This window comes from Rhinopithecus bieti, unplaced genomic scaffold, assembly GCF_001698545.2.
Source record: "Rhinopithecus bieti isolate Rb0 unplaced genomic scaffold, ASM169854v2 scaffold_3878, whole genome shotgun sequence".
NCBI lineage: Eukaryota > Metazoa > Chordata > Mammalia > Primates > Cercopithecidae > Rhinopithecus > Rhinopithecus bieti.
Window position 1 is genome coordinate 1,105,445 of NW_016805059.1, and position 15,621 is coordinate 1,121,065.

Genomic DNA, 15,621 nt, shown 5'->3' on the forward strand with positions numbered 1-15,621 from the left:
ATAAAACATTTAGAAGAAAACAGAAGAAAATCTTAACATAAAACAAAACTCTGAAATAAAAGCATGATAAATAACTTTGTCAAAATGAAAACATTTTCATTTTGAAAGATACCATTAAGCAACTAAACAGGCTAACCACAGAATGGGAGAAAATATTCTCAACTAAAATTTCTGTCAAGAACTTATATCTAGAATACTTAGAAAACTCTCACAATTTAATAAGACAATGAAGCCCTAAGAGTCAGGGCTGAACCCAAACTGAAAACTACTAAAAAAACAAACAAACAAACAAAAAACTTGTATTAGTTTTCTGTGGCTGGCATAACAAAATAACACAGAGGTTCATTTTCTCAGAGTCTGAAAGGTGAAGCCCGAGGTCAAAGTGTCAGTAGACTTGGTTTCTTCTGTGGTCTCCATCCTTGGATTGCAGATGGCTTCCTTCTCACTGTCTTCCCATGGTCATTCCTCTGTCTGTGTATGTTTCTAGCTTTATCTTCCAGTGTGTCTGTAAGTGTCTTATAAAGGACACCAGATAGACTGGTTTAGGGCACACCCTAAAGACCTTATGTTAACTTAATTACCTTTTGAAGACTTTATCTCCAAATACAGTTATATTCTCAAGTATTGGATTGGGGTTAGGACTTCAATTTATGAATTCTGGCGGGGCACAATTCAGCCCATAATATTTGTACAGACACTTCATGGAAGAGTTATAAATAGTTAATAAGAGCATGAAAAACAAAATTGGGCAGAGCGAAACTCATTACAGAGTCATGGGGCCATGAGTATGTCATGTCACTCCAGCCCCATGTCCCTTGGGAAGATCAGAGACTAGGGTCAGAAGCAGCCTTAACAAGGCTCTCCCTGAGTTCCCAGAAAAAGGAGCTGCTTGAGGGCAGACGGGGCAGGAGATACTGTAGACCCTACCACTGGGGAGGAATTCAGGGGAAGTCTCCTAAGTGCGAGCTTGGAACAGATTCAGTGAAATGAGCTCAACGGCTAAGGTTAGGTACCCCACATGGGGTCCTCATAACCCAGTTCAGACTGCCATCCTCCATCCTCCTTAGAAAGAGACAAGAACAAAGAAAAATGAAAAGACGATCAACACCATCAGTCATTAAAGAGATGCAAATTAAAACCACAATAAAACATCACTATACATTCATATGAATGACTAAAATTAAACTATTGAGAATACCAATTATAAAGCAACTGTAGTTCTCATACATTGCTAATATAATTATAAAATGGTAAATCACTTTGAAAAACGGGCAATTTCTTAAAGTTAAATATACATTTACCAATGAACCTACTAATTCCATTCAAAGCTATTTACCCATTGGAAATGAACATATATGTCCTCCTGAAGATTTTTACATAGCAACTTTATTTATAATAGCAAAAAAACTGAAAACTACTAAAATGTTCATTAATAGATACATGAATAAACATGATGTAATTACGTAATATAAAGATAAAACAAAATACCTATTAGTAAAGAAAAATTATTAATAAATTGCTATGCACAGGAACAACGATGAATCATTATGCAGAGTGAAAAAAGCCATAATCAAAAGAATACATATGGTGTGATTCTACTTATATAAAATTCTAGAAAATGTAAACTAATCTATATTGGTAAAAAGCAAATCAGTGGTTGCCTGGGGGTCGGATAAAAGGAGGTAAGGACTACAAAATGACAGAAAGAAATGTTGGGGTGATAGAAATGTTCTGTCATCACTGTATACATCTGACAAAACTCATACAATTATACACTTAAAATGTGTGCATTTAGCTATATATAAATTATAATTCAGGTCTGGTGTGGTGGTTCATGCCTATAATCCCAACACTCTGGAAGGCCAAGGCGGGTGGGTCACCTGAGGTCAGGACTTTGAGACCAGCCTGCCCAACCTGAAGAAACCCCATCTCTACTAAAAATACAAAAATTAGCCAGGCGTGGTGGCACAGACCTGTAATTCCAGCTACTCGGTAGGCTGAGGCAGAAGAATAGCTTGAACCTGGGAGGCAGAGGTTGCAGTGAGCTGACATCACGCCATCGCATTCCACCCTGGGTGACAAGAGGGAAACTCTATCTCCAAAAAAAAATAAAAATTAAAAAATCTCATTGAATTATATATATATAATATATATATATATTATATTTGTTTGTTTGTTTGTTTGAGACAGAGTTTCGCTCTTGTCATCCAGGCTGGCGTGCAATGGCATCATCTTGGCTCACCGCAACCTCCGCCTCCCAGGTTCAAATGATTCTCCTGCCTCAGCCTCCTGAGTAGCTGGATTACAGGCCTGAGCCACCACGCCTGACTAATTTTTGTATTTTTAGTAGAGATGGGGTTTCTCCATGCTGGCCAGACTGGTCTTGAACTCCTGACCTCAGATGATCCACCAGCTTTGGCCTCCCAAAGTGCTGGGATTACAGGCGTGAGCCACCGTGCCCAGCCAAGTCGCTCTTCATTCTCATTTCATTTTAGCTACAATTATTACTTTACCACTAAAACATCTTTTGTCAAGGTCACTAATAACTTCTATGTTTCCAAATCCACTGTATTATTTTTCTGTTTTCACTATTCTCTATTAGATACATTCTACATCTCTGGCTACGGAAAATGCACTTTTTTCTCGCCTTTCACTGTCCTGTTTTTATTATGACAACATATTTCTGTGTTCATTTTACCTCACAGAGTTGGCTTTTCCTAGTCTCTTCTACTTAATCATTCTTCTTGACCCAAGGTTTGCATATTAGATATTCTCAAGACTATTCCTGGGTCCTTTTTTTTCTCCATCTACTCTTTCTCCATTGTCTCCCAGAACCTAGAACAATGCCTGATACTCATAGTTAATATTTGTTGAAGAAAAGGAGTAAATAAAATAGTAAAAATGCAAGCTCAGAATACATAAGTATCAATACGCTATTGTGATTCATGATGTGAAACGAAATATCCAAGAAGTTAATAATTCTTTAATTCAAGTAGATGCTCCAAAGTAAACTTATTTATCTATCTCTTCATTCTAAAAATAATTTTGGTTAGCATACTCAAACCAAATATATCTCTTATTTAGTCAAATTTCTGTTTATGATTCCTTTTATGTTACAGATTACAATACACATCAAATAAGTGGCAAAGTTAATGATATGAGACAGATGTGGTTATCTCCAGAGCCTACATACAAAATAATAATTTGAATATTTTGAGAAAACAGAGGATGTGATTTACTATCCATAAAATTCAGTTTATTTGTCTGCATTATTGAAATTAGCTATGTTTTCTTTGAGAAGAAAACAGAAGGAAACAGAAAACATACGACTTCAAAATATATTTTTAATATGATGTCTAATTCTCAACAATTCTAAAGAAGTTGGACAATATTATTTTAAATTTATGCATACACGATGGTTGCACTTCTTTTAAAATTTGCCTAACAGTCACCATAGTAACAGATGCAGAGTCTTCTCTATGTGCCTCCTGGTGTTATCAATGTGAATAACAGCACAATGTTAGAAAGGCAAACAACAAATTCATAGCAGCATATCATGAGATCAGTTTTAATAACTGCAGTGTGTTTAATTTACACTTAAATATAGAAACTATTAATATTTATTATCATATAATGATACAGAAAATATTTTCTTTTATATCTAGAAAATATCAATATTAATGCAAATATAATTTGCATATGTATAGAAGAATAGACAGATCCATCAATCAATATCCTTTTACACTGCTCCGTGGAGTTCAAACAACATAGTCTTGTTCCTGCAGGACCACCAGAACAGGCCAGAACAAAAATTGGCCACTGACATGACTCATATTTTTGTGAAAAGATAATGACTAGAGACAACATAAAATCCTAAATTGTTATCCTTGAAGAATAATTGGGATAATAGATTTTCTTAAAAAGGGCATATTTTGACTAGAAAATCTTTCTTCCTTGAGAGTCTCCTTCTATACTTCTTTCTTAGATTCCACATTATTTTCTCTGTTCCTACATAAGTTTTGTTCATTTCCTTGTTTTAAATAATTTTAATATTTTAGAGTTATCTGTACTCTTTGGCCAGAAATGTCTTCAAGGCTCAACATATGACAATTATCTTTAGCAATTATCTTTCTGCAAAAAAGAATATGAGAGAATATTTTTGTAGAAAACAAATAATTGTACATTGCAGTAGAAGATGCTGGAAATGGAAGGCATCTTGAAATCAACCAGGGTGAATTACATGTTTGCAGTGATAGAAACCAAGGACCAGAAAAATTGTTGCTGTTCTTCTTCTTTGTCTCTTTTCTTCTTTTTGTTAAAGTCACATGTCTAATTGGGATAGAACTCAGAATTTCTGCTTGTGAGCACTTTCCAGGGTACCATGGTGTCCATTGTTTTGAACCAACAATTGATATGTTTTGAAACATTTTTTGAACTTTCAAAATTAAATTACTAATGAAAACTCACTCCCACTTAAAAAATATGTGCTAGCTTTTCCCTATGAAGCTTTTTGTCTGATCAATTCATGAGGGACATTTAAATGGAGTAGTGATGAAAACTCCATACCATATCAGCCTCATATGTGTCATTTCTGCATATAAAATGTATCTGATGAAACTCACTAAGGGATAAGAAAGATATCATCATAAGCAGTATTTTATATCACACTAAATAGAATAAATGTTTATGAGCTTGAAAAATCATTAAGTAGTTATATTTTATCTGAGCTCATTAATGCAGTTTTTACTACTCTGCAATGAATTTATTCATTTATTCAGTAGAATAAAATATCAATATATTAAAGTAATAAATTATTGCCAGATAGGAAAATAAAGTGGTGTGTTTGGTTCATCTCATAGCAGTTTTTCTATTTTTTTGACATTAATTCATATCTGAAGTCTAATTTCATAGTAAAAGTAATTTCGTAAAGAACATGAAATGTAAAATAAGCTGTCATTTAACTAATTTACTTTAGATATGAATAGTCATAAAACCGCAACACTTCATATCCCATGTGAGCTTGGTGGCTCTTAAAATTTCTTCTGTCCAGGCAGCCATAGTCAGCAATTATTTAGAGACCATATTCACACACAAATATACATTTTAAACTGTAACATGTAAACTTCAAAAATAATAAAAAAAGAATTATATTTGACATCATATTTTCAAAACATGAAGAAGATACTTTCATAGAAGTTATTCTCCAAAATGATGACATCTTGGATATGACAGATTGCTTACTAAATAGACAGAGACTTGTGAACCATCTGCTATGTAAGATTTCTCTATCAAAAAGAATTAACCCTATTTAAACCAGTCAGACAATATGAGTATGGGCTGTTTGCCAGTCCTGAGAAATAATCTTGTAATATTGGAATGAATGTTAACACAGTATTTATGAAAAGACAAATACAGGATTACTACCATTTTGGAAAGTACCTACTTGTTCCTCTTCCCAATTCACCCCAAAAATAGAGTTATATGCATAATTTTCACTTAGGTGTGAACTTACAGGTTCAGTACAGCCTGACTGCTGTTTCCTATAATTTAGAGCTTCCTTTTACAAGATCTCCAACTTTGACTGACAGCCAAGCAAGAAAATGAACTCCACATGGCTCCAGTCACCCTAATTATGTCAGATGTAACTGCTCTTCCTTCTATTTTTCTTCCATGAAGATTTAGCATGGGTATATCTGCATTTTGCTGACTTCATATTTTTGTTAATTTCACTCAACAAATAATTAAAGTGCATGTTAAACATGGAGCACCACATGTACAGTGTTTGACACTGGAGTGAGGTGGAGGAGGAGAGATGGTTAGATTAAAACAAAAAGAGGAAAACAAAATTTCTGCTGTCAAAGATTTTATAATCAATTGCAAGGAGGTATATCAGCAAAACTATGAAATATAACCATAATGTTGGGCAGTGAGGTTAAGGATTGACATACAAAGCTTTAGAAGACTAAGAGGGACTCATCCTGGTATTGTAGTTAGTAATGGCAAAAAATAGGATGGATTATAGAAAAAGGCTTCTTTATTTAGTAAAATTAATTATTTAGTATTATACTGATTTTAAGATATCATTGCTTATAAAATTCCCTATTTAATTAAAATAGCCTTTTGGGATGAAAAAAAGAAATAGTTGTTAAGTTTCTTCTTACATTGAATGCAAGCTATCTGAATTTCAGAAATGTTAAAACAGAAAAAAGTTTATCTCCTAATTAAAAAAATTACAATTACACAATCCATTACATGGTCTTCATGTTTAAAACGTACAGGTAATTGTGTCAAAGGCTTCACACACTTTATCTCATTTGATTCTTGTGATATCTGAAGTGGATTCTGTTATTATCAGTTTATAGTGATGGTGGGTCTCATGCTGGGAGGGTGACTGCCAGTATATGTTTCCTCAGTTTAGGTAAGGGGCTAAGATATTAGCTTATATGTCTGACTGCAGTGCTTGGATCTTGACTGGGAGTTTACACTGCCTCCAAATACTAGTTGAACACCCTCTGTTACATGAGGCAGACTAATGTAATGGTCAAGTGCATGAACTACACAAGCTGAAAACCCAGCTCTGCCACTTACCACTTGCATGGTCTTAAATGAAAGGTTTAGCCCTCAGTATCTCTCTTTCCTCCTCTATCAAACAATTATGATTTTATAATATCTATCTCATGTTTTTTTGTGAGAATAAAGCAGTGAATATACACGAAGTCCTTAGGACAGTACCTGGCACATGGGGAGACTTAGCAATTATTATTTGATAACTGCAATATGTTAAGTGCTGAGAAAAAGAAGATGAATAAAAAACAAAATAGGGCCAGGTGCAGTGAGTCGCGCCTGTAATCCCAGCTCTTAGGGAGGCCAAGGCAGGCGGATCACTTGAAGCCAGAAGTTTGAGACCAGCCTGTCCAACGTAGTGAAACCTCATCTCTGCTAAAAACACAAAAACTAGCCGGGTGTAGTGGCACAGGCCTGTAATCCCAGCTACTCCAGTGACTGAGGCATGAGAAACGCTTGAACCCAGAGGCAGAGGTTGCAGTCTGCAAGCCCAGATCATACCACTGCACTCCAGCTTAGGAAACAGAGTGAAACTCAAAAAAATAAAATAAAAAAAAAGCAAAATAGAATAGACTCATATAATACATTGGGTTATGCATCATTGCGGAAGGAGCATAAGAAAAGATGCAAAAACTAAGTAGGAGCATGTAAGTTGTAGTGTGTCAGGAAACTACAAGACACTCAGAGAGTGTGAGATTTGGGCACTTAAGGAAGAGCAGATCTTTGCTAGGAGTATGGATTTTATTCTGTAGGCAAAGGAAGACTGAAAACTTTGGAGCAGGGGATCCTGATCAGGTTTTTGTTTTAACTAGATCAAGCTGATAATCTGATGACAGTTTGGAGAAACATAAAAGTAACCTAGGTAGAAAGCAGTTGAGAGGCCTTTGTGCAAGGAATAGATACATTATGGGAGAAGACAGGGTTTATACTTAACATGGGAAAAAGCAAATGCAGATTGATTGGATGTGCAAAAATAAGCGGGGGAAATGGTGAGGGCAACAATAATGCATTTTTACTTCCATTGTAACTTCCTGGGCTCAAGAGCTTGCATTAATGTTTCTGACAAATAGCTATTTTGATAAAGTCCATGATACTCTCAAGGTTAGTAGTAACAGAACTGGCTCCCCCTTACAATCTCACCTTCACCAAGAAAATAGTCAGTCATCCCACTAACTTTGATTTTTCCTGCTATTGTCCTTCAGAAACGTATTTGAATACACCTTTAGTGTTTCCTTCATCCTAAGTTGTCAGAACCAGCAACACTTTAATGGTGATTCTATGGCAAGGTTTTATTGCTATCAAAGGGCACCATATAATCATTTTTCCCTTACATGGTTTCAGAAGATTAATTTTTCATTTCTAGACCCACTAAAAAGAGTATTCAATCAAGATACAGTATTGTGACATTTTCACTAACCAAACGCCTGTTTTCCGTATGCTTGGGGAATCATTCTTTTGATATCAGACAAAATCACTATGATTTATTTTTTGTGGTTGGCAATAGAATTTTAAGTTACATATTTATGACTAGAATTGTGTGGAGTCATAAAATAAACACCAAATGCTTAATATAAATGTATACTTAGTAAGTTTGAAATGTGTTTTTTAAGGCACGGTATATTTATCATTTGCTAGATGACATGAGGCAATGCAAACATGATGCTTAAAAGTGCCAGTTCTAAAACCAGTTATCTGAACTCCAAGTCTGGCTTCAATACTTAGAAACTGTGTGACCTTGGGCAAGCCACAAAACTTTCTTGTGGCTCAGTTTTTCATGTTAAAAATGGGAAATTCTATTAATACCTACTCAGAGTTTTTGTAGTTAATTTATCAATTGTTTAATACGCAGTACAGGATTTTCTTTCTAGAGTAGTTCATTGTGAACATTTCAGTAAAAGGAGTTAAAAATGTGATAGATCTATAAGATATAAAATGAAAGTAGGAAGGCTACTGTATTCCCAGACCAGGCAATAGTAAATTTGTATACCAGACTAAATAGATTATGAAAAATGAGAAATTTCTTCCCATTAGCAAAGTTAGGCATGCTGGATGTGGGTGTATACAGTGATAATAATCTTCTGATGGAAATCCAGATAGGCAGAAAGAAAGAATATTACGAAGTACACTGACTTCCTAAAGTAGTTTTTACTGATGCATAGTACATAATAATTTACCTCAGTAAAAATGAATAATAGGAGCTACGGCAATTAGCTGTGTCCACATTTTCTATTTAGTTTTACGTGTGTTTTAAAAGCCATTTATGAAGGAAAGAAATGTAAAGAATTTTTTCCACTTGCTGTCCAGTGGGACAAAAATGGCACCATAGGGTCTTTTCATATGGTATACTCCTTCGGATACAAATGGAATGTATCTATGGAATTAGAATTTCAATTGAAGACTTTTGCTTGCCTGAGGGCTTAACAAGTCACTAGTCTGTTCATGCAGCAGTCTTTGTGCTCTGAATAACTCCAACTAATCTAAAATACCTTTGTAAAATTATCAATAGAGATGCAAATTTGCCTCACCATGCCACTTAAAAAACTCTTGGACCAAGTATTTTAAATTAGAAACATGTGGAAGGATGTCTATAGGAATTATATATATAAGAGAGGTCTAGATTCTGACATCTATAGCTAATCATAAATTGATTCTTCAAAGGAAGTAACTGGGAAAACAGTGTATTTCTTCCTAGCCATGATGCTTCAATTCAGTAGCAATCATGAGTAGAGAAAGAGGAATGATAATTCATTCCCTTTGTCCTCAAAGACAGGGAGATAGATTCTGTGAAATAACTGCCCACAGATGGTCCAGGCTTAGGCATTGGTTGGATGACTAACGTTGGCCAGGATAAACAGGATACTCCTGCTAGCCCACGCCTTGGGTGGGCTTCAACCCCAAGGCTAGCTGCCCGAGGCCTTAGTCACTATCACTGCCTCGGGTAACCCATATTCATTTTGACTCAAACATTTTATTTAGGCTGTCCAGTCAGATAGCTGTGTAATGTTGTATTAGTATTCTTGAACACCTCAGGTTAAACATAGGGGAAGACATTTAGTCATTGTGAAGAAAACTTAGAAATGTAAGAAAACTTTAGGTAAGATGTTTTTGTCCAAAATCCAGGGCTTAATGGTGTCAAATTGAAAAGGAGTAAGAGAGGACCTGGAGTTAAATATTAACTCTACCTGTCATTAATATTGTCATTCTGGGAAAATTAATGCCATCTTTAAAGTTCAGTTTATCTGCAGTAGAATGGGAAATCTATGACCTTCCTTAACGGAGAAGTTGGAAACTAGATGAGAAAATATTACTATATCTTAATGAATCTATAGTTTCTGGGACATAGTAGGTGCTTTTAAAAATAAATTTAAGCATAAGTAATTCTCCCCTCATTTTAATTTTCTTTGGTTTGCCTTGGTATAACTATAAATCTTTTTGAGTAGCCTGAAAGAGGAAAACATGACTTTTTCCCCCTCCTGATTTCTTGTAGGACAATTGAAAGATTTAGGTGATGAGAAAGAAGAGAAGGTGGTGCAGAGGATGAGGGAAACACAAAGGGAAATTGTGCTGATAAAAACAAATTTTGGGAAAAGAAAATGATCTCTTAAGAGTGTTGCAAGTCTGCTTTAAAAAGAAAACAAACACATTTATTACTGCAAAGATGATACGGAAAGCAAATAGTAACATTCACAATAGAAAGGGATCTCTTGATCTATCTTGAACTTCAAAATCATTGAGGATACTTTTAATACTAGATTAGTTAAGCCACATTTTCCTTTCTTTTAGCCAGCCAACAATGCGTTTTGATGTTCACTACTAAGTAGTGGGCTGAGACTATCCACCTCTTTTACAAAGGCCAAGGAAAGGACTGCATTTGAAACAATGATCACAAAGTGAAAGGCTCCTTCTCCCATGACCCTTGAAATAAGAAGGTCACTATCTGAGAAAGGAGGGTCTGTAGCTGTGTCTTGGCCTCTTTACTACGATTTGTCACAATGGGGACAACAGCCTTCATATCCTACAAATCATTTCAAGAGAGAGAAAAATGACATCTTATTGACTCTAAGATATGGCCAAGCATAGTGTTGCTGTCCACGTTTTTAGGGGATACCCCTTGCTCTCCAGATTGTTTCACATTCCACCAGTGTGACTCAATAGAACAGTATGAGTTTGGCCATCTGTTCTTGGCTAACAACAATATTATTTCCTTAGTGTTTACAACTCAGTTATGTAGAATAGCTATTTCTTTTTACCTTGACACTCCACTTAGGACTGCACTTGGCCTCTTTTGAGGCTGTTAGCATGATTACAGCCAAATACTGAAAAGTAAAATATGACTACCTGCACCTATTGAAGGCCTGGGGATTTATTTATTTTCCTTGAATTCAATGATATTCCTGTATAATTGCTGTAGCCGGTGATTTCCAAACTCTTTTCCCCTCTTCTTTCTGATTACCATTAGAACTTGTTTTTTCAAACCATGACAATAACAGATACAATAGGACTGCTCTAGTTGAGCAAGTTTAGAAAGAAGCACCTGTTCATCATCTGTTTTGCCAGCTATGAAGACACCTCTGATATGAGGCTAGGAAACTTGTGCTAATAATTTATTATCACAGAGGCACACTGAAGATGAAAAAGTCTTGCCATTATTATCTATAATAGCTCAGAGAATTTCTAAAGCAGTAGGGGGACCAAGACAGAATCCAGTGGCAATTCCTCATGTAAGGAAAAGGAAACTGAGGGGCAGAGAGGATTTCTAGATCAAGGTTGTACTGTTTATTAGTGGTAAAGCCAGACTTAAGTCCCTGACCTCCTATCTCCCAGTGAAATGATCTTTTCTTGTGGTGGTTCAAAGGTTACTAGGGCTTCTCTTTCTTTAAGGCTGTTTCTGGCGAGTTACTCCCTCTGAGTTCTGAGTCAGACAAACACTTCTAAGATTTTGGAAAAATCTATGCATACTAAGTCATGATTTCAATAAGGAAATAGCAGCTTTACTTCAAAGGGAAAGGCCACAGAGAGCCAACTGAAGTCCATTTCTGCAGGCCACACTTCTCTTAACTCCCCATCCTCCAAATCCATTCCCCAGGAAAGTCAGAATGACAAAGTGTGTCTTCTTCTAGAGCAGAGCCTCAGCAAAACCCTCTACCCTCAGCCACAGCAGGTAAACCCTTCTCAGATTAGCATTTGATACACTGGGGAGATAAAAGCTACCTGATGCTAGCAGAATAAAATGTAATGAAAAGTGTCTCCTTTCTTGGTTTGAAAAACAGGGTATTGATATATATCCTCGTAATCTAGAGATAGCGAGGTCGTATTTCTCAAGATGAGGTAGTTGGAAAAGTGGAGAGAAAAGAGGATGACTCTAAGACTACTGACTTTATTTATTTATTTATTTACTTCCTAACACAGTCTTTATTCCTGCTGTGGTCTGTGGGCATTTACTTTGCCTACTAATGATATCCCCAGCCCTGCCTTTTATTTATATATATATATATATACACACACACACACACATATACACACACACACACACACATATAAAATTGTTACTTGTCAGCCATTGTCAAAACACAATGAGTATTTAGGTAGAACAAAGCTTTCTGAACTTCAGGAATTCATGCTCAATTACCTGCCACTAAAATACTGAAAAGTTCTAGGAAAAGTCTTAAAACAACTTTGCACATATCCCTCTCTGTGTGTGTGTGTGCATGCACGTGTGTGTCTTAGGATCTAAACAGAAAAATAAAGAGCAAAAAAACGTAGACACGGTTTTTTTGGTGGCAAAAATATGTCCCCATGGTTCCTGCCCCTTTGGGTGTTAAGTGACTAGTTAAAGGAGTAGGTTGCTTTAAAATCTTATTTCACTTAAAAAAATTTAGTAGTGACGCCCCCTCCCCCAAATTATCATTGTTAACCACCAAACGTATTCTTTAATAAGAATTTGTAGGTAATACTCTTCATGCATGCAGCAGCAATGGGCACTCCTTCTTAAGGTTTAAGAAAACATGAAAACCACAAAGAATGTTTGAGATTATTTTCTCTTGGTTGGTGGAACAGATGCCTTTCATCAAGGAAAATGCTTTGGCCAAAACAAAGCCATATTCATTTAAAATATATTGTTTAGTAATTGCACAGACTCTGGATTAAATAAAATTTACTTTCAATGTAAAGATTTCATTTTTCTAGAAAAGGTTAACAAGCAAAATAGAGCAGGAAGACAGGCAGAGGATAATGTGTTAAAAGAATCAACTACGTCAAGGGCAAGAGCAGTTCAAGAAATGACAACGTAAGTACATTGAAAGGAAATTGGCCAATGTGGATGTGATTTTGTCTAGGGGTCATTCAGGAACACCTGACTGACTTTATTTATAAGGCAATTGTCAAATCAATCTGTAGAATATGGATGAGGTGAAACACAGAGGTAGAGTATTATTCTAGATCATCTGTAACTTTTCAAATACAACTATTGCGCTGAAATTCCAGGGAGAATGTAAGTGACTCCAATAAAGAAACCTGTCAGTCAGTCATGAGTGTTTATTTATTATCACCCTGTGCCAAGCACTGTTCTAGCTAATATGAAACGATACAAAATAAAGAGTAGTCATCACCCGTCCAATCTCCTGAGAGCAAATGGATTACATTTGCAGACACACACACACACACACACACACACACACACACCCTCTATGTGGGTGGTCAGGAAACTCAACTCTATGGATGTATAACAACTTCATTTAGAAAAATGCTGATTAGAAAACCAAACATACAAAATTAGAAAAACTGGAGAATAATGAATTTTATGACAGATAGATTACAATGGATTCATAAGGCATGTCTTTTATTTAAGTCCCATTATGTTGTTAAAATTGGGAATAAAACCTTCACCCTCACAAATTTACAAAATATTTTTGGAATGTATTATGCGAATATGGAGTCACACTAGTGTTGTGGAGCTGCTAACTTGAATAAAATACCATACTTGATTAAAAAAACCTTCTGTCCACTAAACTGTAAATTCCTTAAAGTCAAAGATCAGGCCTTATTTGCCTTTAATGTATATTTAGGACTCTGTAGATAGAAGAGGTAAAGGGATAAGAATGAATGAATGAGACAGGTGGGTGAAATTTTCAAGAATGAGACAGATCGGTGAAGTTTTCAAAGGTTTCAAAAAGGAAAAAAACAAGATGACTAGGATATTTCAAGCAGAAAGGTCTGGTTGGTTGGTCCCAGTCGGTGTCTGAGTATACAAAGAGGGCTTGGCATTTTCATCACCACTGAAGAAGGATCAGTTCCTGCTTTGGTCCAGTAAGAATATGTTCTTGCCCAAATGCCACTCCTTAGTTTCAGGGACATTGCTATTTTGGTTTTCTGTTCCAGCCCAAGTGTCCTTGATGGTCGAATTGTTGCATTGACTTTTTTTTTTTCTCAAGAAGTTGGGTGATATTGCTGATTTGCCTGCCATGGCACTTGCTTGATATATATTGTTTCCATTTTGATTATTACTCAAAAGTAGCTTCATTTTAAAATTCAATTTTCTGACTCTCTGCTTGTGCCTTCAACACATTCACAATGATTTTCTGCTTCTCCACAAGGAAAGCACGTTGGATCCTGTCACAGACACATTTAGGAGACATGGAACCATCATAGGCCCTGCTTGGCATGTGTGTTTCATTTCAGACTACCTCATAAGAACTTTAGGTCTTAAAGCATCAGCCTCTCTCTCCAAGTCAGCCTGAACACAAGCCACATACAGATTTCGGTTATTTCTCGACCTTTTTGGTGTAACTGTAAACAATTCTACCAACAGGGGTTCAGGGCAGCCTAGTTTTGTTAGAGGCTGTATTGTAGGAAAGTCCAAGGTTGCAGAATCATTCTGAGTCCCTTAGATGCCATTCTCAGAAGAGCTTGCTATTAGCTTAATGCTGCCCAACTACTACGTATGCTTCACCAGGGCAGTGACTTTTGTCTGTTTTCATTGCTACAGTTCCCGCCTCTAAACAGTGCCCGACATAATAGGCATTCAGAAAATATAGTACTTGTTAAATGAATATTATTATTTTGGCTGCCTTTACTTTTGCTTTATCTGTCCTGCTTTAGGGAGCTGGAAATTGGAGAAAAACCTTTGAATTCATTTCCCTTCTTTCTGTTCTGAAACTCTGGCCAAGGGTCCTAGCAAAGACCTTAGGGAGTGGGCATCCCTCTTGGAAACTAATGGCAAGTCAGGCGACAGGGGGCGGCAGAAGGAGAGTTGCAAGAAGTTCTTTCCCACTTCTTACTTCTGCAGCACCCTTCGCCACCCATCGTGCTCTGTATTTGGGGTTAGAGGTGTTCCGTGGAAAGGAAAGCAGGGGCCGCCTTGGCCGCGTTCCTCGCCTGGGCCATCGGGGTCTTGCCCACAGAGAGTCCCGCAGCACCCCCTGTCTGCGCAGCACCTGTTGACAGCCAGTGGGCGGCCAAGCCCGCTCGCGCGGACGCGGCCCTGGGCTGCCACTCCCAGAGGCGCCGACCCCCGCCCGCCCCATCCGCAGCCTGCGGGAGAGCCGCTGAGCCTCCCCCGCTCGCCAGCCGCGCGCTCCGCCCGGACTCGGCCCACGGCCCCCACCTCCTGTCTGCCGCCCGGCGGGGGGAAGGTAGAGAAGGGGAGGGGACAAGCCGGATCCTCCCGGCCGCCCCGGCCTTCCCTCTTCACCCGGTGCGGAGACGCCGCGCCGAGCCCCGAGGTTAGCGCGGAGCCCGAGGCGTGGGGGGAGGGGACGGGTACGACCGGAACCCCGCGGCGACCCCGAGCGGCCGAATTGCCCCAGGCTTTGAGGAGCGGGGGACGCGCCGGAACGAGGTGAACTTTGGTCGCGGAAAACTCAAGCCAGGTGCCGGAATCCGTGCTGCGGCGCTCGGGACGCGGCGCCGACCGCGCGCCGGGCTGCGGAGCAGGAGCCCCGCGGCCTCTCTCAGCCTGCGCCTGGGCCGGCCTCGGCCCGGAGCCCCCCGGCCCAGCTCCGGCGCCCCGGCCCGTGGGACCCGCCGCGGCGCCCTCGCCTTGTTTCTTCCCCCTCCCCC

The 15,621-nt window shown here is 38.0% G+C and overlaps 1 protein-coding gene across 1 annotated transcript in view; it reads left to right on the forward strand.

Annotated features, from left to right (window-relative positions):
* The first annotated feature begins 15,242 nt into the window (after positions 1 to 15,242).
* The window catches only part of PDGFC (platelet derived growth factor C), a 222,403-nt gene continuing 222,024 nt past the window's right edge, over positions 15,243 to 15,621 (forward strand). The window contains exon 1 of the mRNA XM_017871046.1: positions 15,243 to 15,284. The gene's annotated coding sequence lies outside the window, so the exon portion shown is untranslated. The remainder of the gene's footprint in view (positions 15,285 to 15,621) is intronic.